This window comes from Equus przewalskii, chromosome 2, assembly GCF_037783145.1.
Source record: "Equus przewalskii isolate Varuska chromosome 2, EquPr2, whole genome shotgun sequence".
Lineage (NCBI taxonomy): Eukaryota > Metazoa > Chordata > Mammalia > Perissodactyla > Equidae > Equus > Equus przewalskii.
The window spans coordinates 114,257,146-114,283,908 of record NC_091832.1 but is presented as its reverse complement, the minus strand read 5'-3'; the positions used below and the strand labels follow the sequence as shown (position 1 = coordinate 114,283,908).

The window sequence follows — 26,763 nt, the reverse complement described above, 5'->3', positions numbered from 1 at the left end:
TTAGAGTCTGATGCCCTGACTGGTTGATTTTGTAAAGACAAATGATTCTGCTACCTAATTCAAAACCTCTTGGAATCTATAGTTGAGATCAATTCTTCATAGACGGTTAAAGTGAAGAAGTTTTAATAAAATTGTCTTCTTTCCAGTGGTTAATCCTTAAGACCTGAAAAATCCTTTTGAGCTGATAATGTTTCTTTTTTTTTTTCTCTCCTGCCGGTAGAAATGAAGCCAAATAAAATACCCTATTCCACAGTTCCCTTCAAGGATATAAATGAGACCACAAGTGTCCTGGCTTTGCCTGCTAAGCTGGCTAAAATCCCTATAGCCATTTGCTTACCTCAGGGGGACTGGATAGCGCCTTTAAATTATGTTGTATATGGTATGTCCTCGCGTTTTAAAAACCCTCTAAGCAGCAGTACAAAGTCTCATTCCTTAAAGTGGTGCAATGAAGATGCCGGCTCATTTCCCTTTGTGCCTTCCAACATGCTCGACGCATTAATATTTCTCCCTGCCACGGTCCATGAGCGCTTCAAGGTGAGGACAGGATGCAGCCACAGGACAACAGAATCCGGGAAATGAGCTACGAAAGAGGACATCATTTTAAAACAAAAAATCACTCTCTTCTTCCTCATTTCCCATACTGATCACTCTATACAGCACTTGAGAGAGAAACAGCCTCAGATACTTGGAATTAGATAACCTAATTTCATATCTCCAATTCTTCTATTGAGTAGCTGCAAATAACTTAAAATCTCTCAGGCTCCCTTTTCTTATCTGTACACAAAATAATTGTTATTACTATCAAACTGAAAACTGGAAAAAGAGGAAATAAATATAAAATTGCTTGTACAATAAACGTAGTCAATATTGTCATCTTAAAAATCTAATTTGGAGAATAAAAAAGTGCTGGATTTCCCATAGTCCACAGTATCTACATGCCATAGACTGTGCTGAGCACCTTACATATATTACCATGTTGAATTGTCCCCAAAACAGTGAGGTATGTGCTAGCATCCTCAGCTTACTAATCAGGAAGTTGAGACTCAGAGAAGCTAAGTAACTTTTCAGAAGACACACGTGGAATAAGTAGCCCGAGGTTCACTGTGAATCCAAATCTACCTGACTCCACAACCAAGCTCTTACTCTTACCTTATTCTGCATTTCTACACAGACAGAAGGGGAAAAAATGAGACTGAGAGAGACAGACAGAGAGAGAGAGATTTAAAATATAAAACGACAATTTTTTTAAAATGTAAGCAATAGATATGCTGAGACAAATGGTACATCAAACACTTGAAAGAAGTTTACATAAATAAGGCTGCCTTCGTGGAGTATTGTATAATTTTGCTAAACAAACAATTTCAGTATAAATGTAATAAATTGAACTATGTCTATTGTATTTGATTCCTTAATAATCTCTCTTATTTGATTAAGACCTACTAAAGATATTATTTTCTCGCCTGCTCTGCAGGGATTATTTCAAGTGTTCCAGAATCCTCATATGCCTGAAAGCCTTTTTGATACAGACATGTCAAATCCTCTTATAGTCAACCTAATGTGAATTTAGAAAAAACAGTCTTTAGAGTTTCTCCAAAAACACCACGGGAGGTTTATAATCCCCCATGGTCATCAGCAAAGTGCCAAGCTGTTTGGCTGCACGTGCCGACGACCGAAGGGCAGACTTGCTCTCCGAGCTCTGCTTCTCCTGCTCTGCTCTTCCTCTGCCCTTCTCCTCTCCTTCTTTTATTTCGGACTCTACCCCCCAACAATAGTCACTGAATTATTTGTGAAACTCATTTCATATGCGGATTTTTAGCTCAACTCCTCTGCTTCTGCTTCTGGCTAAAAAGAAATTTTTAACAAGGCAGAGTCGTCTCAACATCCCTTCACTCTTACACATGTTCCATTCCAAGTATATGCTGACAAAGCAGAGGACTGAGACATCATCTAGTGAAGAAATAATCCAAAGGCTTGTTTGACATGCCTGAAACATAAGTTAATGTTTCTTGTGTTAGTCCCTCCTTTCCTTCCCCAGTACATTGTAGTACTGCCCTCTAAGATGGGAGAAAAGGAAAACATTCACTTTCTTTGGAGGGGAAGTTTGATGCCAGGAACATGTACTTAAAGTACTTTATCCAAATCCCAAATACAGGGCCTGGGGCCATACAATTTGTGCTTGATATGGTTAGGAAGCTCTCCCTGCCTCCGTCTCTCTGGTGTGATAGGCTTATCCCCAGGTGACTTTGGGGAGAATTCACCTGAAACTTCCAGAGCCTCCAGTGTATGGACTCATGTCATCTGAGGATTAGTAAAAATAGGTCTATTTTTCCAGGTCCAGCTTAAATCCCAACTAAGAAGCCTTCTTTGATCACTCAAATCCACAGCAATCCCATGGCACTTATTATCTGTATAATTCACAGAAAACCTGGAAATGTTTTTAGAATTGATATTTAACACTTTCTTGGTCATAGAGCAATTTCCCTCTCTTTTCGATATTTAGTAAAGAACTGAACAAAGCAAAACACTTTGACATCTACTAATTGTATCATAAATCAATAATAATGTCTATTAAAACGAGTACGGTACCAAGACAAAGTAGTCTTTATCTAAAAGAATTCAGAAAAGAATGGGATGCATTTTAGAAAGATTTCCATAGAAATAATTAAAATATTTACAAATTAGTGTTCTTAGCAATTACAGATAACTGATGCTCCCTGATGATGACAAGAATGCTGCTGCAAATACTAATAGCAGTGAACAAAAGCTAGGTGTTCTTCCCTTGCCAGGCACTGGGCTAAATGCCTTACACTCCCCCTTCCCAAAGCACAGTAAATGTGTTATTGTAATTTACATATTATGGGTGAGAAAACTGAGGGAGTTAAGTGAATGTCTAAAAATTTCAACTAAGTGGTTGAGTCAGGATTTAGAACCCAGGCAGTTTGACTACAGAACCCATGATTCTAAATCTCTAACTAAAATGAATAACTTTGGCTTCATAGTAATTATATTATGTTCCACTTCATTTGGACAATAGAATAAGTTAAGAAATAATGCAGTCTGTCCTACTGACAGATTATCATCTTCCAAAGAAATCTTACATTGAAACATTGCCTTGTAAAGACATGTAAAAACAAGAAGGTGAAATGTGTATTTGAGAGTTTCAGACAAGAGGTAACTATGCTATTTTTCCTTAAGAAATGTGAATAATGGAGAAATTTAAAGAGTACCTAGTGAATTACATTATTACAATTCAAAAATAATAAATACATTAATGAAAATTGAGAAAACAAGCCTAAATACCATTGATTATTTCTCTGCAGCACATAAAACCCAGAGGCCTAACGGTGTGAATGGAAGGAGTAGTTATTGGAACCTGGAGACAGATGGGCCTGGCAAAGTCCACCTGAGAAAGGCCCACAGTCAGCCCCCAGTGGCCCAGTGGGGAGAAAGTAAAGAGAATGAAGAACCTGGCTCACGTTTCTCTTTGCCCTCTGGGCTCTCGCTTATGACTGCCTTGGTCTAATCCGACCAGAAGCCAGAGGCAAGGGAACCCCCAAAAGCAGTCTACTGCAGGCCCATAATGTAGGTGGAGAGCAGGCTGGAGGGGACACTTGGACCCGAGAGGCCAACAGAAGGAAGAGAGCCAGCAGAAGTGTCAATCTGTGCATGTCTTCTACGTTTCTAAAGCCGCCTTCTCCTTCCGAGTTAAAAATATATAGTTATATTTGTACCATTCTGGAAAATCCCCTTACATATTAAAAATCTGAATCTAAAGCAGTCATTCAAACATGCATAATAAAAACCATTCACCCTAAGAGGCAGTTTTATCTTTGCTTCTTTCATCCTTACTTCTTCATACTTTTATTATTTCCTATCTGCCAGGTGCTGCCAGGTGCTGGGCATCAGACGTGACAAGACAAGCAATACATGCTCTTTGTTTTCAGAAACTCACATTCAATAGAAGAAAATAGCTAAAGAGTTAAATTACGTGGTGACTTGCTAAGTGACTTCAGTGGTGTTGGGGGCCCATTGCCTGACTTACTACATTCCTGAAAAGTACTTTTCTCCTTACTTCTGCTGGAGTTGAATCTTATAAGCAATGAACACAAGGCTTGGATAGTGGAATTTGTGGTAAATAACAATGAATACTTGCTCTATATGGCCATAAGATTAAAACTTGGTGCTCAGCATTCTAAAGCCTTTCTTCGTCAAGATGATTTTGCAGCAGGGTTTACTGTTCTTTTCTTCAATTTGTACTTCTAGAGCTCCCCGATGTTTGTAAAGTCTTTGCTGAACGCAGCGTGGGGATGTAGGATGGTTATATAACAGGAACACGGCTCTTTATAACACAGAATGATTATTCCTGGGATTTGAGCTTAGGTTCCCGAGTCTTACTGGCCTACAGCATCTTCGTTTTTCTGGACTGGAGGTAAATGTACAGACTTACAGAAGAATGGGTTTAAATAAGCAACAATAAACAAACCCTCACCTCCGTGCCTCGGGGAGGAGCGAGAGGGACTAAGTCTCCTTAGCTTGCCTGAGATCATCTCAGGCATTATTATCAATGATTTTTAGAAGAGAATCTCCTATTCACAGGGCTAGTGATGTTTTACAGTTCGACAGTGCCCCATATGTAATAAATCTAAATCAAGCCAAGGTCAGGGAGTTGCTGGGTAAAGCGATTGGGTGAAATATTCAGAAGAAACGTGAAAACAACTTTTCTCTCCAGCAAAAGTGCCACGGAAAGAGAAGTTACCTTGCCATCGGAGGAATCTGAGTTCCCTTCCAAGCTCTCTCACTTTGTTCTGTAAGCAAGAATGTTAACTCTGTTGTTTTCAGATCATTTCTTTGTAAGGGAGAGATTGTAAGGCCTACCTACTCAGGGGTCTAATGAGACGTCAGTAGGATTATGTTTCTAAACAATGCATTGCGTGCTTTATACAAGGTAGCTTCTCTGTATTATTGTGCTTGTTGTGATTCCATGGTGCCCTAAAAAAAAGAGGCTGCAGTAGCAACAAAGTCACCTACAGTAAGGTCACTGCAGCTCAGACCAGTGCGCTGAGAGGGAGAGGAGTAAACAGTATGTATAATTTGTTCACAGCTTCCAAGTCAGACTGTGACTTGTTTCCATTCTTCTCAGCTGTAAAACACAAATGCTCATCAGAACAGAGCCTGAGGGATAACGAACCACCAGCAGCCTACGGAGCTCCTAGGGACCGCCTTCAATCTCACTGCAGAAACTTCTCACTCACTGATGGAGATGCTGAAGCCAAACGGGGTCCGACCGGCTTCCCACTACCACAGTGTTCCAGCCCCATCCCATCCTCCAAGCAAACCACAACCATACACTCACCTCCCATAGGGCCAAAGCGCTCTCCCAGAGTGGGCTCCAGACATTTCAGATTTTCATTCTGAGTCGGTAAAGAACCTATGGGCAGGCACCACTAACACAACCATATTTGTTTATTTTTAAGGTATTCTCATTGAAATTGGAGTCCTCACACATTGGCGATGGGAACGTAAGATGATGCGGTCACTCTGGAAAACAGTTTGGCAGTTCTTCAAAAAGTTCACATAGAGTTACCATACTATCCTGCGATTCCACTCCTAGGCGTATCCCCAAAAGAATGGAAAATAGGGACTCAGACAGATACTCACCACGACTACCCACAGCAGGAGCGTGCTCGAGAGCCAAAAGGCAGAAACAGCCCAAATGTCCATCAATGGTGACTGGATAGACAAATTACAATATACACATTCCATGGAATATTATTTGGCCATAAAAAGGAACAAGGTACTGATATGTACCGCAATGTGAATAAACCTCCAAAACACTATGCTGAGTAAAAAGAGCCAGACACAAAAAGTCACATATTACATGATTCCATTTATAGGAAATATCCAGAATAGACAGCTCTGTAGAGACAGAATGCATATTGGTGGTTGCTAGGGGCCAAGGGGAGGAAGGAATGGAGACGAACTGTTTACTGGGTGAGGGGTTTTACGTTGGCTTGACTGAAACGTTTTACAACTAGATGGAGGTAGTGTTTGCACAACACTGCAAATGTATTCAATGCCACTGTACTGTTCACTTTACAATGGTTAATTTTATGTTATGTGAATGTCACCTCAATAAATTATTAAAAATTTAAATTATACAAATATAATATGCAAATTTAAACATAAGCAAAATAGAAACTAAAATAATGAGCTATAGGTGAAATAAACAATATTTTATATATTTATTAACAGCACTAAAGGCTTTTGCTCTCACAAAAATCTTGATTAATGATAATATTTTTAAGTAGAAATATATCACTGAATATGTTTCTTTTTAATTAAGTTTAAAAGATATTTTATTTTAATGGTAGTTATAGCTAAAAGTGTTACCTCGAAAAGAAAAGTAGATCCAAATGTCCCAAAGGACATTGCCTAAGTTTACCAAGTCATGATGCCTATTTCCATAACCCCTTAATATCATCTCTAGTACAATAAAGTAGACAGTATTATATATTACATAACACATAATATGTATGATGACTACCGTATATTATTAATCTATAACATATATATATGATATTATATATAGTTACATATAATTCAGAAAAAACCCTATTTAAATTTAACTTGGAAATTCTGTCTCTCTCAAATCAATCAATTATTCTTATAAACCATGTGGAAGATATTGCCTTTTTATATCCTTAACACATACATGATTCAAAACCTATTAAAACTCCTCATTTTGAAAACTCTTAAGGAAGTTTGAAATTTCTACTTCCAAACTTAAAAAATTAAAAAGTGTGCAATTATGAAGGTTTTTATAGGTGATAAGCATATTTTTAAGAAGAAAATTACACGATTAAATTTCAAAATCAAATTTTTAAAATACTTTCTCCAAAATCACAAATTTATTTTGAACAACACATATTCTCTTAAGCACTACTCCAACTGTTAACTTTGTCTTGTGTATTATTTTGATAACACCTATCAGGCAGCATAGTATCATCATCTACTTGATTCTACAAAAAATGTCAGGAAAATTGGATCACTTTAATTTTAAAAAAGAATGTGTGTAACTCATCTTTGACAATTCTTGAGATAAGCAATGAATTTCTGTGTGGTACAAAAGATTTTCATATCATTCCACATAATACTAAAGATACTCAAGTTTGAAAGTCTCGGTTTCATCATAGCAGAATCAATGACACCTTGTCACACAAACTACGGAGCCTCACAATAAGCCGGGAGTGAAGGAGCATGGGAGCGCGCTGCTGTCAAAGCACCCACCCTCCCTTGAAGACTTTGCAAGCAGCATGTGTGAAGACCAGACACAGGGTGGGCCAAAGTGTCAGAACACACACTAAATGTTATTAAATTTCATTCTTTTCCCATTTAGATGAAAATCAACATAAGTGGAATTTATCATCTTGCCCTCTCCCACCCCAGTGGATCCTCCTATACACTCCCAGGGGAGGCACCCCCACTTTGGAGACCACTGTTCCACTGGGCTCGTCAGGTGAGGCGGAGGGATGCTGGACATAGATTTACCCGTCACCCAGGTGTAAGCGTAACCAAGCTCTTACTGATCTTGATATTGGCTCAACTATGCAACCAATTTTGAGATGAATTGACTTTCTAAATAAAATGTATACCCTGCAGCTATTGCCCAGAAGACAAGAAGAGCTGATGAAAACTCTATTTTGATTAAATTTTTGTGTTAAACAATTTTTGTTTCATTTTTAATAGAAATCTTTCTTATTTTAAAGAGTACTGATGAGAGATATCATGAAATAAGACTTTTTGCAAGCAAATAAGTTAGAAAATCAAATAACGAAAGACAGAAGAATCCAGCTTTCCAAGCAAATTACAGAATTTTTTTCTAAAAGTGCATTACTATAATCTAATGTTTTGTGATTTCTGAAACTTTATTAAAAGATATCAAGATATTAATAATAAAACTCACATAGTTGCAGATATTGTATTTTAGGAAAAATTTATTTGAAAAAATCAACCTGAAATAGTTTATTCTTCCTGCATTGGTTCTTGTCCATGTAGCTTGCCCACGAATCAGCTAAGAGCTCTTGGGAGGGACCACCCATGAGGAGAGAACCCAGACCTCTGCGAGGCTTCAGGTCACCGAATTATTACTAATCGTGCCCACTTTGATGCCCAGCATCTGGTCAACAACCTGCTATAAAGCACTACGCCTTCATAATTCTACTATGTTTTTCTTTTTTTTCACCTTAATTAATTGACGCACTTCATTATGAGAAACAAGAGGGAAATCAGAAATGGTATATTCCATTCCTTAAACAAATAACTTCTAAAATATTCCTGCCATCGAAAATTGTTAGCTATTCTATCTTTCCACCCACTTGGCACTATGCCCGCTCCAAATAAGAATCCCATCTTATCTTTCTCACGCTCTTTTCTACCTGCAATATGTCCATTATATAAAGCATTTCACTATCTATGTACATATACAATGATATATCCATAGTCGATAGATTTCAAGGATTCCAGTAGTAATATCTTTCAAAGAGAAATATTAAATCAATCTATTTAGAAGACAACGGTCATGGGAAATCTCTTACCATCGGAAACATGAAGTCAGTCCTAGGGAGACACAAACGTTATTTTTAACGTTACTAATAATTATCCTATGTCTCTGCTTACTTTTTCCCCACATTTCTTTCTGACTGATGACTCTACATATTAATCTCACTCTCTCCTGCTGTCACTTAAAATAAAGTGCTTTCTCTGGATAGTAACATTTTAGCCCCTCACCTAAGAACTAATGGACTAATAAATTTCTAAATATCTCCACTACAAGAAAATGGATGGTTTTAATGCTCAGTTGATCTAGACACGACCAAATCTGACAGTGTCAGTGACATAATTACTGTGAAATCACACAATCCCATGCCCCAAAGGCAAATGGCTCTTTATGTCCTCTGATCCTGATGGTTCCTTAGTCACATATCTTATCATGGAATGTGTGAAGACATGGAAGCAAAAAATAGCATGGTCACGTGTCAGCTTAGAATTTCAAGTTCCACCCCCTCCATATATTTGAAAGTCACTCTCCATTCCTCTTACCTCTGCTTTAGTTTTATCCACAGCACGATCACCACCTGGTGTGACTGTTATTTATTTATCTATATTCATTCATATTTCCTTTTGTATATAAACTCCAGGAGGGTGGAGACTTTCTCTTGTTTGCTCTTCTACCTCCAGTGCCTAAACTAGCTCCTGGCGTATAGATACCCAACTGATTACCACTGCGTGACTTTATTAAGAGTTTAACACTGTAAATTAAACTATTTTTCTTCTCTCTAGTTAATTCACTCTAGAGAGTTTTTGATACTTATGAGTGTTTTTTTATTATTATTCCTCTAGCAATGTTGGTTTCTTCTAATTAAATTACTTCCTTTTTACTTTTTATTGGAAAGCAACTCAAAGATTTGAAGAATTGCTATATTTATACTTCTTTCGCATAAGTTGGTTCTATATTATTTTTAGCAATAATATAATTTATAATGCTTTTAGAGAGGAAAATTAAATTCAAGCTTCCTCCTTACTATTTTATACATGTGGCAATTGTCAATAACACCTTTATCGAAACATAGAAAGTCCTGCATTCGACTGTCCAGCCCAATATCATGGAGACGATTTTCAGTCATTCTGTTATTCAAAATTCTGGAGATTTAGCTTAATAGAGATAAGTACTAGGAAATCTTATTTTCATTCTACATCTACCAGTTGATTGTCAATATCTCTGAAGTTTGTTTCTGATAGAAAAATAAATTGATAAACAAACAAATAAAGATTTCATTTGTCTAATATGCTTTATCTTATTCAGATGGTTTGCCTAAGTGACAGGCCTGGAATTTGAAGGTCCTTAATACATATAGAGTCATGTACCCTGACTTTTCTCAACTATAACTTTTCCTTAAACTTGAATAAAGGAAAGAGAATAAATTGGTAAACAGCTTGGACTTTGAAATCATATTATCTAAGTTTGAATCTTGATTCTTATGCTTACTCTACTGGTAACCTTAGGGAAGTTACTTTATTTCGCCAAGATTCAGTTTCCTCATTTATAAAATAGCAATATTCTTGTACCTATCTCATGAAAATGTGGTCAAAAGTAAGTCCCTGTGAAGTAGTTAGCACAATGCCTGGCACAAAATTATTGCTCAAAATACATTAGATGTTGTTCGTATCATTCCCCCAAATGCATGGAAGTTCTTTCCTCTTGAGCCCCCAATGTATTTTGTGTGTGTGTATCTCAAGATATTTTCACATCTATCTAGTACTAAAGTTCTTTGTATGTTTATCTTTTTACTGTATGACCCTCATATAGGAAATCTTATCCGCTTTATCTCTGAAGTGCCCAGAATTGTGTCTTGAACATGTTAAGACTTTAATATATTTTTTAAAATTGAATTAAACTAAAACAGGACACACTTAATCATACGTCTGCACTAGATTCCTCTAAAGTAAAAAATAATTTCACTTGCTTCTTGTAAATAAATAAAATTACATTTAAAATCTTTTTAAATATTGTTTTCATAAAACATGAATGATAAATTAACTCAACAACTATGGCCCGCTCTTGTATTCACCACTTCAAAAGTAAGTATCTATCGTATGTTACTGCTTTTAAATGTGTCGCACTTGAGCTTCATGAAAGAGTGAAGTAGAATCAGAGGTTCCATGCTTAATCATAGACATGCAAATTTAATGCATGATATTTCAGAACACAGAAACTTCCCAATGGATTGAAACAGTAGAACCAAGACCCTATTGAATTATTATAACTTCCCCCTTTCCTCTCTTGTTCAATTAGTACTTTCTGCATTGGTCTAAAGGTCATAACTTCTCATATTTCACAGGAAAACTGGAACCCAAAGAGAATAACAAATATGTTTAAGATTTTTCAAAAAGCAGGAAACGAATTGCAGTGTTTCATTTTTAGTTCATCTAGTTTGGACGATCTCCTGATAATTATAACAACTCAACTGGCAACAAATAATGTAGCTAATTGAATTTTGAAATCTATGTAATTATTATAATTTTGATATATAATTTTTTTCCTAAAATGTCCTATTCCAAGACAAAAGCTAGTACAAAAATGTTAAGTATGTTAAGTATTATGATGACTAAACCACTACTGTTATCAACAGATCTGATTGGATAGAAAACAGGATTGATATTTTCCTAATTGCAATTACAAAACTGACACATAAGCATGATTTATTTATGATTGAAAATGTCAGCCTCTCGATGACATCTGGAAGTCTCACGCTGCTAAAAGCCACGCATCTGATAAATCCCGGCCTTGTCTTGCTTTGCTTTGCTTTGCCGATAATTTCATTTCTCCAAAAGCTAAGGAGGCAAGAGTTGGGAAACTGTATTTTGAACTGAATTTTACTAAATCCTACATATCAAGGGTGATATTCAAACTATTTCATAAGTAGTACTGAACAGGCACCAACCATCAGGTCCTAGTGGCCCTCTATGCTCCAGCAGATACTCCATTAGCTGTTGGATTGTGGGTGTCCTGGACCTGGAGGGGGTCAGGAACCCAGTGAGTTGGGGACACATGAGTGTCTCAGGGAAGTGGTATTTATCAAGCAGTATTCAATACTACAACACTATACTCATATTGTTACACATCTGCTGCATATCAGCTTTGCTGATAATCCCGCCCCCTTATCTCTTGAATCCATCCCGACTCTACAAGCCAGGACCACTTCTTTGTTTCTGAGTCTCACTGCTCCCTAAACTAAACTGTCAGCCTCAGGGATTCCATCTCCTCAAAAAGCATTCCAATTCTTTTCCAGACTCTAGAGTCTCCATTTTCTAACTCATCTTGGCCTCTGATTGTTACACTCTCCAGGTCAAAGTCATCAGTGTTTCTCCAATATCATCAATGCGAAACCCAAAATTCTTAGCCTAAACATTAGGACACACCTTTCATCTGATCCCAGCACATCATTGCAAACTGTTTGTTTTCTTTCTGCTTCTTTTTATCCAGTCTATGATCCAGCCAAAATGAGCAATTTGTTGTTCTCTGAATAAAGGGCACATTTTTCACACTCTCATTATTATCTTTTGCCACTACTTTGAACTGGAATGTGGTTTCTTTCTTCTGCATCCAAGCACTTCACAGTCCACCTCAAACATGATCTTCATCACTGTCCTCAATGATTGCTACACCCATTACAATTTTTACATTGCTTTATATACACTGATGATGCAAATAACCATCAAGTTGTGCAATTTATCATATTTATTTTTGCATATGTCTAATCTCCCTTTGTAGACTGTGAGGTTTTTGGGTATGATACATAGTTGATTCATTTTTCTAACATGATAGCTCTTAGCATAGCTGCTGTACCCACAGCAGCTAGCCGAGTGTGTTTGGCAAATGAAGAAATGAGTATAATTAAGAACAGGAGAAAAAAATGAAATTGGTAAGAATGTTGGCAAAGAGGGATTCTCATCTCAGAACTCATCTAACTGAAAAAATAAATGCTAGCTATAGTAAATAATGTGTCTTGCTCTCTAAAATGGCACATTCTTATGTTGACTAAAAGGTAGATAAAACTGGAAATTCCAAAACAGTTAAGTGACCAAGGAAGATGAAAGTTCATAAAAAAAATAAATATGAGCATAAAAGTAAATTTTAACTATACCAGACAAAGCTAAAGAAATAAATCCACATGCACAGGAGTTATTGTGAACATCAGTTGGAAGGGAAATCTCATGATCCAAGACTCTTGAAACCAAACAACAGAACGGCTGAAACCCAAATAGAACTGAGTATTCTGAAAAATGTTGAGAACGAAAAAACAATTGTAGAATGGGGAGTAGGGAGTTACATGTTGTTTTGTTGTTAGGTGGTTTTATTTGGTTGATTAATTGAGTATTACTTGACATATTTCAACTAAGAAAAGAAAAAATATATAGGGAGAAAGGGTAGATCCACTGTGTGGGGAAGGTAGTGATATTTACATAGAATCATATACATATCAAACTGTCAAGAAATGTATACAAATGTTTAGATTAAAATGGAATGAAATCCCAGTGTAATCACGAAGAAAACATCAGACTGAAAGACACTGAAAGACATTCTACAAAATAGCTGACCAGTCCTCCTCAGGTATGTCGGAGTCATGACAAATAAGGAGAGACTGCGAAACAATCACAGATCAGAGGCAACTGAGGGGATATAATGACTAAATTCAGTGTGGTGTCCTGGACTGGATTCTGGAACAGAAAGAGGGTATAAATGGAAAGCTGGTGAAATCCAAATAAAGTGGTCTAGTGTCTGTCAGCATTCCCTGAAACTTCCATCCCCTGCTGGCGACGTGGGAATTTTCCTACTTCTCCTGAGCCAAGGGAAATTGCGAAAACAGTTAAGACCATTTGGCCTCTTCCATGCTATGACTGAGTGAAGGGAAACCAACAGAGAAAAACACCAACAACCTCCTCTTTGACTTCTCGGATGTAACCGTCTCTCTGGACTGCCGTCTTTCAAGTGAATTTGATGTCGTTGGAAATGGGAGAGATCACACCCACATGGGCACATCTACTACTTGGTCTTAGCTCTTTCTACCTATAGCACTATTTATGACTTCCCATTCCCACATTCAGACATTAATGATATTACACGTTTTCATGCATCTGTTCATTTATTTAACAAGTATTTATTGAGTGCTCACTCTGTGTCAATGTACCAGCCCTTTTCTAAGAGCTAAAGATATAAAAAGACCAACAAGGTTTTCTTATTCTCAGGCAGCTTGTGTGCAACGTTTACCAAATGCCTGCTATGTGCCAAGAAGTATAATATGTACTTGATTAGATTATATAGAGATACAATTAAGACCAAAGACTGTTAATTAATGCATTAATATGAACTTGGAGGGAAGACTTTAAATAAGATCCCAATAGATTGGAACATTTGGACAATACTAATGAAATTAATTTTAAAGTCCTATGTGTAATTTTTTTAAAGAGCAAAACTCAAATGGAAGCCTGTTTTAACAGGAGCCGATCTTAATATATATTAAAAAAAAAAAAAGCCATAGGGTGTCTTCGATGGATCTCTACTTGAATGAATATGAGTCAACAAGAAATGATTACACAAAAAGGTAATGTACAATTTAGAGTTTATTAGGTAAAGTACAGTTTCCACTGCACTTTGAATGCTATATTTTAAGGGGGATACTAAAACAGTGGTGCACGTTCTTAAACATATTTTCAAAGACCATTTCATTTGAGGAGTGGTTGAAGGAACTAGAAATTTTCTGCAACTAGAAGACATGCCTTAGAGAAACTCTGAGAGGTTTTGAAGAATTGCCTTGTCAAAAAAGAATTCTGCTTTTTCTGGACAGCGCCAAGACACCAAACTAGAACAAGCAGGCCAAATTTATATAGCAACGGATGCCAGATCAGTACTAGTTAGAACAGGATAAAAACAAAGCTATTTGGAAAATCAAAGTGCTTCCTCAAGTGATAATAAGCTTCTCGTGGTAAAAATGTCAGAGACGTAATAGATTTATAGTGGGTCACATTCCAACACCTTTGCATTTTCTCCCAGCTTCAGAATTCTGTAGTTCTAAGAAGACGTAGATGTCATTGTATTTGATATAAATAAAAGCCAATGAATTTGCCTTCTGTGGATGTTAATAGTACCAAGAATTTGCATCTCTTGCTGCCTCTCTGATCTGCACAAAATCAGTCCCCAAGAATTGATTTGGGTAGTCTACCTCAATTGTTCCCTTTGGCAATGACTCAGGTGAAGCCACTTTACTGTATTCATCTACACACTTCAAGAACCAAGAGCAGATGACATCCAGCTACGCTTAAGGAAACAAATGATATTAAATCGCAGTTTGTTTCTGTGAATATTGGACCTCTGGCCTACCTCCTTTAAGCTCTTGATGTGGGAATTTGACAGTAATGATTTGTAAATCTTCTAAAGAAAGGTGAAAATCAGAGAAGCAAGAATTCCTGAAGTCATGATGTTTCACAGATTAGTAGTCTGCCATTAAGAAAGTGTGGGGCATTGGGTGAGTGAGCTGAAGCCATAAACATTATCAGGTAAAAGTGAGGTTTCCTGGGGCTGCAGAAAGAAATGAGCTTGTTACTACTTCTGGTATTAATCATAATAAGTGTTTTATCTAAGCCTGTCATGTTTAGTTTCTCCATGCAATTTACCTCTCAGGCACGCTGTTCACAATATCAGTTGGCCTTATCTTTTAACTTATAGTCTTCAAGTACCTAAATGTATTTCCCCCCAAGTTCCCACAGTTAACATGACAAAAGTCAACATGAGTGCTATTTTAAGACAATGCTGCACTTGCATTATAAAAGACAGAGTTGCTCATGCCTGGCTGCTCCTATCATCTGTTGAAAAGTGTAACAGGCAGCACTGATTCTTTGCCTAATTGCAGTTTTTCTGTGATATTTGCAAGATTCTAAATGGGGATCCCAAGTGCTTTAAAAAATTCATTTATTTTATTTTTTATCTTTACCAAAGAAATAAAATAGAGATCTGCTTATGCTATACCTGCTCCTCTTTCATCAACTGACATCTGTTAGCCAACACGGTAAATCCACAGGCTGCCTTTGAGGGATCACATTAGGAAGCCCAGCTTCTAAGCATTGCAGAACACTACTAGGAGAAACCCAACCAACCAGACAATCAGACAAGAACAAATTCAAACCAAAACGATGCAGAGACAGACTTTTTACTAAAAATATCAGGGAAAAATACTGCTAGCCCTTATAAACCTAGTCCACAGTTCACACAGAAAAAAGTGTCAACCTGAGAGGATGATATGACTTGAAGATTAGACAGCTAATAATATTCCACTCTGCACGACCCTATTTCACTGTAGTCCTCTTATGATCTGCTAATAATCCTTTATAATTAAGCTTCCAGCATAATATTAAAATGTAATCCACATGAACACCAATAGCAGGGTATTTCAAAGGCTGAAGTGGTTCCTGCTTCCAGCCATGCATGACAATCACTGTGTGGCTTTAATTTCATATTTTTTAAATGGTTTGTCCCAAGATTTAAAGAAAAACTAGGATTCGTTTCTATCGATAAGACCAATGAAATAGGTCTCATTTAGACTCAAACCATTAAAAGTATGTCCAAGGTATAGGCCTTATGAATTTGCATTCTTCCCTTTAGAACTAAAAACCTTTGCTACATCCCATAGAAGTGAGGTCATCTTTTGAGGAGTATCTTGTGAAATGTTTACAGCGAATGAAGCTGGTGGTACCAGAAACTGCAAAAGGATGTCGTGGAGCAACACAAAAAAATTCTTGATTCCACATTATATGTAATAAGATTTGATTAAACACTAGTCCATATTCAACTGTAGTACATGTAACTTTTTCTGTTTCTTCTACTTCAGTGTTTTGTCCTAATCATATCTTGAAAAATTCATTTTTTGTCCAATAGCTAAATAATAATTTGAGCTATATAATAATTATTAGAAGTAACACATTAAAAACATATTTAGTTTAACTGAGGTAGCTTTATCTTCCAGCATAGCTGGATCATGAACATAATCTACTTAGTAACTCTACTTCAGAACAGAATTGTGGCTAGAATCTTGTAAAAATTGATGCCAGGTCTAATGAGTTTCCTTCAAAAAAATGATTATAAGCAATTTAACCTTATGATCCTATCTGATTCTGCCTCTCATATGAAAACAAGGGAGTTGGGGTGATGTTAACGATTTTCAAATTTAAAATGTTGGTTTTGACTTCAATAAGGAAAAAAAATGCAAGATTGTTGCACGATCTTTTAAAAGATTTGATTTGATTTGTAATCTACAGATAACGTGGTATTAGGGTAGGTTCTTTTCTGAGTTGAGTGTCACTATCGATTAGGAAAATATGCTGTCAGATAGGAAATAATGACTAGTGACCATTATGATCTAGACTCATAAAGCGCTCTGAAAAAATAATGTTCCTCAAACAGCTATTTGGAGAGATTACTGTTAGACATTTGACTAAATGTGAACATTTTTGCTGAGGGGAAAGATTTTCCTTAAATTTTTTATGTGTTTTTAAACAAAAGCAAGTTCTAAGGAAATGAGTTACGAGTGCCATCTAAGCTATTTTAAAACGGTTTGTGTCAAGGTTAATGATCATGTTCTTTCAAAAATCTCTTGGAAACATTTAATTAGAGCACTTCTATTTTTATAGAGGTTTTATATAATCCTAAGCATTAAGAAAAACAAACCAAGAGATTTAAAAAGCCATCTTTTATTTAATGCTAACTATGTGCTAGGAACTGTGGCATATGGTGATGAAGCAAAAAGATGAATAAACTTAGGGTCTGACTTCAGAGAGCTTTAAATCTAGCTGTGAGGTTTCAGGAGGGGTGAAGGAGAAAGAATGCAAGGGAGAATATGCAGAGGGTCAACAATTCACAAGCCATAGAGTTCAGCTTCAAAAGCCTTCCAGACGACAGGCAGGAAGTACAAATTCAGGAACTACCTAAGGGTAAGGCATTAGGGAGTGGTAGGACTTCTAAAGAACTGTGGAGTGCATGCCCCATGCAGAGGCATTCAAAATAATTTATCTTTAAAACATTGTGCCAGTAAATCAAAATGGTCTACCAGCTCAATTCAGCCTACGATTTACAATCCTTGTTTTAAAACTATAAGAGAGATTAAACTGTGGTAGGATACGTGTTATAGTAAAAGTACAAGTAAAATTTACCAAGAGCCTGAAGAGTAGTGAGTAAATCCGGGTGAGGGATTGGTGAAATCTTCAGAGAAAAGGCAAGATTTAACTGAATCTTGACAAATACGGAGGATTCCACACATAGTGAGTGTTGGATGCAATATGATGCAGTGGCTAAAAACCTGCCTGGGTTCAAATGCTCACTCTGCCGTGGCCCGTGCTGCAATCCTGGCAAGTTACTTAACCTCTATAAGCCTCAGTTTCCTCATATGTAGCATGGGTACTTACCTCAGTGGGTTGTTTTAAAGATTAAATGATAAGATGCACATAAGTTACTAGTTTAGCTATTATATTTATACACACAGCTATGATATTAGCCATTTTACTGATCATTTCTAGAATTTAGCAAGGCCTCCTGTAAAAGTGGATCCCAGATCTCACCTGTCCCCACCATTTTGTTGCAGGGCAGCTGCCATGAGCCAGTTGAGTTATCAGACGTAGAGCCAGAATCATCAATGAAAGGGCGAAGGAGAGGAGAGAGAGCAGTGTAGTCAACAAAAGTAGTGAATGCCAAGAAGTGTCACCCTCTGTTTCATTACATGGAGAAGGTCTTGCTATTCTAGAAGTTACAAGCTGTGGCAAGACAAACCTTATCTTGTACAATGTTGGACTCATTGGTTGGAAATGCATTCAATCAGACATAGGCGGTGCTGACCGGCACAAAGCAATTATGCCAAGCACTTGTTCATCTCCTGTCGTTTGTCTCTAACGTTGGCTCAACTGCTGTGAGTAGATCCCACCTCTCCCACTCAGAACAAGGGGCCGCAAAGAGATTTTCATGGAGAGGAAGTTTTGGCTTTTCCTCTCAGGAGATTTATATTGAAAAGGCAAACATGGGGTAAGCAAATAGAAAAAATAATTGAAAACAAAAATACTCCAAGTTTCTTCCCATCTTTATTTCATGCCCAATTTCCTACAACCCATTCCAAATGATTTCATAGCATCAGTGCACACTCCGGGGGCCGACTCCCAAGGCCCTTCTTATCCAGAGCTCTCAGCTCTTCCAACAGCTCAGTCTGCTCCCAACAGCCCAGGGGGATCACTCTGCCACGCGAACATCTTCAGTAGCTCCAGGCCACTCCACAGCCCCCTCCTGACCACCTCCCCTCTGCTAAAAACATCCTTTCCTTCCCTTAAGGACCAGTTCTGGTCCTGGTGTGTTTCCCTCAACTGCTGCCGTCCAAAATGGACTCTCCTTCTTCCACATTCCTATTTAATTATATCCTATTTCTTTACACCTTATTTGTCTCTATCAATCCTATTCCTATCAAGTATACATTCAAATCTATGATGACTTCAGTTGCTTCCAAAACTTGCCAGTCATATGCTTACTCTTTCGCCCCAAAATAAAAGTTAGATAGTTATCGTATTTTATTTATTTTTAGGTGTTTCTATATTTTTGAACTGTTTGATTTGACTTGATATTTTTATATAAGATGTGAAATGTTAGGGCTTAGAATATTTTTTTTCAAATGGCCAGTTAATACTATTTATTGAATAATGCTTCCCTTTACAATTTAGCTCTAATGTCTTCTGGAGCCCAATTCGTCTATTTCAAGGAATCCTAGCGCATTGATCTGCCTGTTCTCAACATCACTACTAAAATGTTTAAATCATTCATTTATATCTTGTGTCTTATCATTTCACTTTTTCCTGAATATATGTTCACAGGTTTATTATTCTAGATAAGTTTTAGAACACTTTTGTTAGTAAAACAAACCCTAGGTTTTCATAAGTGTTACCCCTATATACCTGGCAATCTGGTAAGGAGCATATTACTATATATTAGTTGGTAATTAATGCAACCTTTAGAAACATGTTAAGTCTTTTCATTCATGCACATTCAACATTATTTTTTACAACTCCTCTACATTGTCTTTATGGTCTGAACAGACTGAATTATTCCCCATTCTCTGAACATACCCGATGTCTAATTTTCCAAATCTACTCACTTTCTTCTTCCCATTGAAAGTGTCCTCTATATGTTTCTGTGATCACAACCTAGCCAGAAACTGTTTAGTCTTTGGAAATTTTTAGATATATAATTATGGAGAGGATTTACTTTACTGCTTAATCTCTGTCTTATTAAGTAAATAAAGAGGGATAAAATATAGGATATCTAAATAACTTAAGATTAATGTATTGAATTCAATCTATAACTAACAGAGGACATATTTTCTTTTCTGAGTATTTAATATTTATTAAAAAATGATTGTGCATTACATCACAAAGAAAACTGCAAGAGAATCCAAAAAGCAGAAATTTCACAGGCCGTATTCTCTGATCATAATGCAGTAAACCCAGGAATCGAAAAACACAGTGACAATTGAAAAAAGGATAAATACTTGCAATATATAATGAAACTACATTTACTATCTAAACATATATATTTATTTCATATTTAAGTAAAGTAGAAATATATTTACTATATAAAAAATTCTCACAAATAAATAACAAAAAGTTTCACAACTCATTGGAAAAAGTGGGCAACAGCAAATAAAATAGAGAAGTCAGAAAAAGTAATAAAATGGCCAATAGACCTGAAAAGTTGTCACTCTCATAGTCAAACAAGAGCAAATTAGAAATAAAATATCTCTGAACAGACATTTTTCCAAGGGAGATATACAGATGGCCAATAGACACATGAAATGATGCTCAGCATCACTAGTTATTAGGGAAATGCAAATCAAAACTACAATGAGATATCACCTTACACCAGTCAGAATGGCTGTAATTCCAAGACAAAGAACAACAAATGTTGGAGAGGATGTGGAGAAAAGGGACCCCTCATACACTGCTGCTGGGAATGCAAACTGGTGCAGCCACTATGGAAAACAGTATGGAGATTTCTCAAAAAATTAAAAATAGAAATACCATACAATCCAGCTATCCCACTACTGAGTATTCATCCAAAGAAATTATCCTTGGAAATATTTATCCTTGAAATTAATGATCCAAAGAGATTTTATGCACCCTTATGTTCATTGCAGCATTATTCACAATAGCCAAGATATGGAAGCAACCCAAGTGCCCATCTATAGATGTATGGATAAAGATGTGGTGTTATATATATATATATATATATATACACAATGGAATACTACTCAGCCATAAAAAAGACAAAATCGTCCCATTTGCAGCAACATGGATGGACCTTGAGGGTATTACATTAAGTGAAATAAGCCAGACAGAGAAAGACAAATACTGTATGACTTCACTCATATGTGGAAGGCAACAAGTATATAGATAAAGAGAACAGATTAGGGGTTACCAGAAGGGAAGAGGTTTGGGAGGCTGGGTGAAAGGGCTAAAGGGGCACATATATATGTCAGATAAAAATTGGACTACTGGGGGTGAACATGATGAAGTGAATTCAGGAATTGATAAACAATAATGTACACTCAAAATTACACAATATTATGAACCATTATAATCCCAATAAAATTATTTGGGGAAAAAATAAATAAAATATCTCTTTTTTATCTGTCGGATTAGAAAACAATAAAAGGAATGAAAATAATTAATATGATGGAATATTGACGCTAATAATCATGTGCAAAGGAAGTTAAAGCATAAAGTAATACTCTTTTCAAAAGGTCATACAGTAATATATATTGAAGTTTTAAACTTGGATACTATCTAACCTATTCATTTCACCCCTAAGACTTTATCCTAAGGAAATAAGTGTGAACCAATGCAAAGAGAGTATGCACCTGAATGGTCAAAATAATGAACACTTGAGAACAATCTTACCCTTCAAAAGGGAACTGCTTAAATATCCGTCGGTACATTTATACAAAAGAATACTCTTAGGTAATAAAAGTAATGAAGTTAAGATGAATTTTAAGACTGTTACATATACGTATGATCTCCACTTAAAGAAGCCAGATTGGGTATGTGTCAAATAGCTGGGGGAGGTGAAGGATGTAGAAATCTGTTCATTAAAGGTTTCCGTTAGTTCATTGGCTCTACGTACTTTAGACTTTTCTCTCTCCTGTTTTATTGTTTGTTTGTTTGTTTTGTTTTTTTTGTTTTTGGAGGAAGATTAGCCCTCAGCTAACTACTGCCAGTCCTCCTCTTTTTGCTGAGGAAGCCTGGCTCTGAGCTAACATCCGTGCCCATCTTCCTCTAGTTTATACGTGGGACGCCTACCACAGCATGGCTGCCAAGCAGTGCCATGTCCGCACCAGGGATCCGAACCAGCAAACCCCGGGCCGCCGAGAAGCGGAACGTGCAAACTTAACCGCTGCGCCACCGGGCCGGCCCCATCTCCTGTTTTTAATTTGCGATTATTTTTATATTTCTAAATATCAACTTAGAATTCATTTAGTGAAAAAATTTACATGTATTCGTTGAATAATGTGTGTTCCAAGTATTAGACAAATTTTTATTCTAAAAGCCCCAAACCACAAAAACTTAAGTTTTTGAGATATTTCATCCCAAATTAAAATCAGCCACATTTTATTCAGACCATTCTAGGGTCATCCCATTATCCACTGGCTGAAAGAAGAGGCAAAATTCTGACAGAGATTGGTCTCCTCATGTCAGTTCTAATAAATGAGTACAGGTCCTCTTTTCTGAAAAAAATAATTGACTTAAAAATTCAAAGTTCAAATTGTATTCTCATCCATCGATGTGAACATTGTTTTACCCTCAGGTAAATTGTACTATCTAGTTTACCTTCTGGGCTGTGGTCATTTCAAATTTCACCAGAGAGTGAGACAGAGTTAAAAGTTCTTTAAGCGCGATCAGTCTTCTTGTTTCACTGCCGTTTAGACCCCGATCTCAAAGGTCAATGAATTAGGCCAGTATTGTTTAGATTATGTTCCAACTACAAACATACCATAATGTGCGGAGCTGATAAGAAACATGATCAATAACCAGATAGCATCTTACAGCTGGTACTTTAGGAAGGAAAGATGATCAAAAATGACCTAACATGTTCAGCATTTGTTTACAAGGTATTGATCAATTGTATAGCAGTCAATGCATTTTAACCAGCATGACTGCTCCAGCTGAGGGTGCCGTATGTCATAAAAACCAGATAGAAATCCATGAACCTGCATTTCTCAGTGTGGCTATAGATTTTTTGTATTTCTATCTAATATATAGCCTTAATGATGCATCCTGGCACATTTCTTACAACTGTTCTCAAAACAGTGTGTTCTTCACTGAGTAAATAAGTCAAATACAAACAAAAAGTAGGTCAACTTAAGCCCTGAAAAATCTCAGGTTAAAGGAGTATATGAGTGTTTTAAAATCAATTTACTCAGTATCCCAAAGGATCAGAGCTCTTTTCTAAAGCTCTAAAGCTCCGGATAAAATTCTGATAGAGCGAGTCTACATATTCCATCTAATATGAACCTTAAACCACTTGATATTTTCATTAACAAAATGCCAGCCTTGGATTCCTGACTAAAAAGTCCTAACACTGCAAGTGTAAATGAGACTTATGTGCATTTGTACTCAGGAGTAATTGCTAAACTGCACCAAGCACATTCTCTATGCCAGGCTCCATCTGAAGTACTACATGTATACTATTTCGAATAACCTGAACAGCAACATTGTGGGACAGGATTCCCCATTTTAGACAAGAGGAGAATAAAGCATAGAAAATAAGTTTCTCCCAGGACCAACCCCATGGCCTAGTGATTAAGTTCAGCACACTCCTCTTCAGCAGCCCGGGTTGGCAGGTTTGGATCCCAAGCACAGACCTATACCACTCGTCAGCCATGCTGTGGAAGCAACCCACATACAAAATAGAGGAAGAGTGGCACAGATGTTAGCTCAGGGCTAATCTTCCTCAAGCAAAAAAAGAGGAAGATTGGCAATGGATGTTAACTCAGGGCTAATCTTCCCCAGCAAAAGAAAAATAAATTAAGTACTTCCCTGCCTACCCAGCTAGTGGGTGGTGGAGCTGAGTTTCAAATCATGCCAGTCGCACTCTCTAGTTCCTACTCTTAAACTCGGTGCCTTGGTGTAACCATTCAGGGATCTTTCTTGTATTTTGCACATATATGTTAAGGTATATATGTCTTTAAAATGGCTTTTCTCTAAGCCCACCCCATCCCCCCACCTCCCTTTACCCAAATGCTTATTTCTTGGTCTCTGGTTCCGCCCCAAGTGAGTGATTCAATTATCATTCTTCAACAATCCTAAAATTAAAGCCTGCTGCATCTCATCACAGAACTTAGAGGCAGTGCTGTAATAAAGTTGTCTTTCAAACACATTTTAACAGTGATCAATATAATCTTATGGAAGACTGAAGACTTTTACACTAGCGGCCAAATTTTTCAATTGCATCTTGTCTTTCTCATTTCAAATTTTATTTCCAAATTTCAGTTTAATAACTGTCTAGGTGTCAATCAGAATATAAAAGAATTGCTCTGCTTTAAAACAGGCTTTATCTTATATGGTGGAGTTTGACAATTAATCCCTGTTCTCACCTTGACTACGGAAGTCAGCTGCTTCATGATAAATTAGTCTGACACCCTAGTAAACTTTACCACCAACAAAACAAATAGGAATTTAAAGGAGTGAAAGAAAAGAAAGAACAAGGACAAGGGAAAGAGAGAGGTGAAAAGGATGTTAACAAAAACAAACCAAAAAAAGCGTGAGAAAAAGAAAAGTCTATTTTCAAAGAAATACCAACAGTTATTGCCTGTTGAATAGAAAAAAGCAAAAGCTTTATATAAAAAAAACTATTGAGTATTCAAACACCAAAATGCTTATTCTCATTTCTCCTGCATAAGTTTTAAAATATAATTATTTGACAAAAATACATCCATCATCACAGTAAATAAACCAGAATAAAATTTTTAATTTCAAAACCGGCTAGGTCAGAAATCATCAAGTGAGCGGGGTGTGTGTGTTTATATGTGTACAAGTACACTCACACTTCATTGAACCACTTCTGGGTGTTTGTTTCGCATAAGGAACCTTCCTCATCTGTCATCTTCGGCTCTGTGAGAGGGAGTAAGTGGGGAGGGGGCAAATTTGTCCTTCTCTCCCTTAAAGAAAAGCCTGCAATTAAATGGAGAAAACTAAAGACCCTCGTTAGAATCACAGTGATTCTGCTTCTCTCCCGAGGGATGGGTGTATGCTTCCCTCCTCCCTATTCACCTGGATCTCTTACCTTCCCAATATTGAAAGAGCTGAGTGACATTTTGCTACATTTCTCAGAAGGCTAAACTTAGTGGAACTTTTAAGCTCGCCTGGGGACACCGTGTTCACACAAGTTTTTTTCTGCTGTGGAATGTTGATGCTGCACGAGCAGATGGACTGACGTGCCTCGAATTCCAGCAGGAGAAGGTGATGTGTCGTTCTTTTTGAATAAAGAGTGAGTATTTTTAAAAGGCTTCTTACTTTAATGTGCTCCATTTTTATTCTTGATCAATTCAGTGTGAGTCATTTAAATGCCATGCAAAATTAATTTATATTTACTCATTTGAAAACTTTGTCTAGTTATTTGCTCATATTGGAATCATCTGAGACCAATCTGTAAACAATATTCAAATTCACTATCATGCAACAAGAATTAACGAGTGTGCATATACATCTATTGGGGGAGGCAAGGGATAAAGAGAAGGTAAATTATTGGCAAGCGTATTAGAAATTAGCAAAGTGTGAGTCTTTATAGTAACCAAATCGAGGTCTTTTTCTTTCTCTTCTTTTCTCCCCTAAATCAGTTTTGACCTCATCCTGACAATTAGGAAGTATTTATAAGCAATGAGTTGGCTCCTGGAAGTGATGTATATATTTTCAGACTACTTTAGAAGATTAAGACCTTTCACTGTATATGATCCATCTGCTTCTTTAGGGCCCACATTTTGGAGGAGCTGTCATGTGATTTTACGTAGGGATGTTCATAACCTGAGTTCTTAAAGCTGTGTATGAAACAGATTTTAAGGGATCCAGGCCTGATTAAAACAGTTAGCCTGTTCACATCCTCCCTATTTACTGTGGATTATGGGAAGGGAAGTTGGGGTTAAATCAGCAGGTCTTCCTGCCTCCCCAGAGGTTAACCTGGCAGCCGGTTTGGCACCCACAGGAGGGCTGACAGGTAGCAGGATTTGTCTAAGCAGGCTGCCTGAGAGCCAACAAGGAAAGCGGAATGCTCTGGATTAGTTCTGGATTATGTTGTCAGAGTGAAGGCTGATGGACAAACTGCAGAGGAATAAACTGCAATCTGTTTGGGGAGTGAGGCAGCGTGCATAGCTTTCATTTTTCAAGAAATGACAAGAAAAATCATTAATAATTTGTAAATCCATGTCCATTAACTTTTCTCTTTGTTATCCCAAGACAGCCTTTTTAACATGAGTTTGCCACTGTCCTATATCTCTCCTGTCTAGTGACAGATGGCAAAATAGATATGAAATTGGATTCATAAAATAATACCCCCACCTCCAAGAAAGACAGAGCCTTCATTCTCCTTACACTGTGTCTCCCCGGTGCCCTCCTCTACACCCCCCAGGATGAAAGGAAACTGACATCAGCGAGAGGACCAAATGTGTGCTTGCTTTCTTCCCTCTGTAATACATTTTTAAGATGATGGTACTACTTAATGAAATTTAAAGCCAGAAAGAAGTAAATAATCATGATAGTATTAATATATTTATTATGATGATAAAATGTGGTATGGGATTTCTTTTTTTTTTTTCCTCACAAAAGGACTGGAGCATCAGTTCCAGGAACCATCTGCGATAATAGTTAATAGATATGCAGACTCAAGTAGGTTTAATAAAAACAAATTTAGGTCTCTATAGAAAGGGTTTACATTTTTCCAATATCAGACTTACTAAAACTCTTAATGAGTAGTTATGAAATAATTATGGTGACACAATTTCTGTTTACAAACAAATCTAACATTCTAAAATGTCTTTTTTCTTACAAGTTTCATAATCTACTTTAGTATTTCTTAAAGTGAGAATTACCTTATCAAAAGATGTTTAGACTCAGTTGAAACTAAGAAATACTTTT

The 26,763-nt window shown here is 36.8% G+C and overlaps 1 long non-coding RNA gene across 1 annotated transcript in view; it reads right to left on the bottom strand.

Moving 5' to 3' along the window:
- The window catches only part of LOC139081847 (uncharacterized), a 123,930-nt gene that overhangs the window by 1,563 nt on the left and 95,604 nt on the right, over positions 1 to 26,763 (bottom strand). The window contains exon 6 of the long non-coding RNA XR_011537286.1: positions 338 to 580. This is a non-coding gene — a long non-coding RNA (uncharacterized lncRNA). The remainder of the gene's footprint in view (positions 1 to 337; positions 581 to 26,763) is intronic.